This window comes from Hippocampus comes, unplaced genomic scaffold (genome assembly GCF_001891065.2).
Source record: "Hippocampus comes isolate QL1 unplaced genomic scaffold, H_comes_QL1_v1.1 scaffold309, whole genome shotgun sequence".
Taxonomy (NCBI): domain Eukaryota; kingdom Metazoa; phylum Chordata; class Actinopteri; order Syngnathiformes; family Syngnathidae; genus Hippocampus; species Hippocampus comes.
Window position 1 is genome coordinate 30,231 of NW_017805838.1, and position 1,052 is coordinate 31,282.

Here is a 1,052-nt window from a genome sequence, read left to right on the forward strand (position 1 = left end):
ATCTGGCTTCCCTCAGTCTGACTGTGGCTTCCACATAAAACAAGACTGATGCTACATGTGAACAACTCTCTCCAAGTCCAGCCTTGCAATCACAATGTGCTGAAATCACTTTTGGCTGACCATCTGTGATAATCCATGGGTTTAGACTTGGATCCGATAACTTCTGAGAGTGCATAACTCTAGCTCTGACAATCCGATGTCCACTCGAAGTCTTGCTGTAAACACGAACATCTCCTTCTGAGAGTGCATAACTCTAGCTCTGACAATCCGATGTCCACTCGAAGTCTTGCTGTAAACACGAACATCTCGTACCCATCCACAAACAAAACGGTCGTAGCTCTGCAAACTCTTGTAATTCTGAAAGCCCTTCAGTTTGAAAAAAGGGCTTGGCTGACAGATTAAATAGTTCACAAGATCTGGATAGGTGATTTCGGGAAAAAATTGGTAATCTTCACTCCATTCAGATTTCTCAATCTCATAAGGATCCTTGCCAATAACAGCAATTTTTTTCTAAATACCGGCTATGTGTTTTAGTGATGGGACAAGCGACATTGGTGCGTCAGCACAGTGCCGAGAGCTCAAGATTGAAACCCCGCATCGGTGCGTGTATTGCTTTAAGAAAGAATAACGTGACCAACACAGGAACTGGATCGTTTGAATGTGCTGCGCCAAAGTGTGTTTTATAAGGACACAAACTGTATCAACATGTCGTGGGTTTGTTGGCTGGAATTTTGCGAAATTATAAAGTTTTCCCCAGTGTGGAATAATTTTGATCTTGGTAAATCTTTTTCTCCTTTGAGCATTGTTTACTGCTATATACAATTTTTTTACGGTGGCGCATTGCACCCACTTTATCAGTTTATCAAGTGAATGACCTGTTATACATATGATAGTCAGTTAAAGAGCCTTACAGTTGCTTTATTCATTTGATCTTATAATTGCGAGATCCTCCATAATTGAAGTCCAACACTGCCTGTCAGAAGCAAACACACCCAGAAACCAAGACCCTTTATAACAGCTGTCCCCAAACTACGGCCCGCGCGCCCGATCCG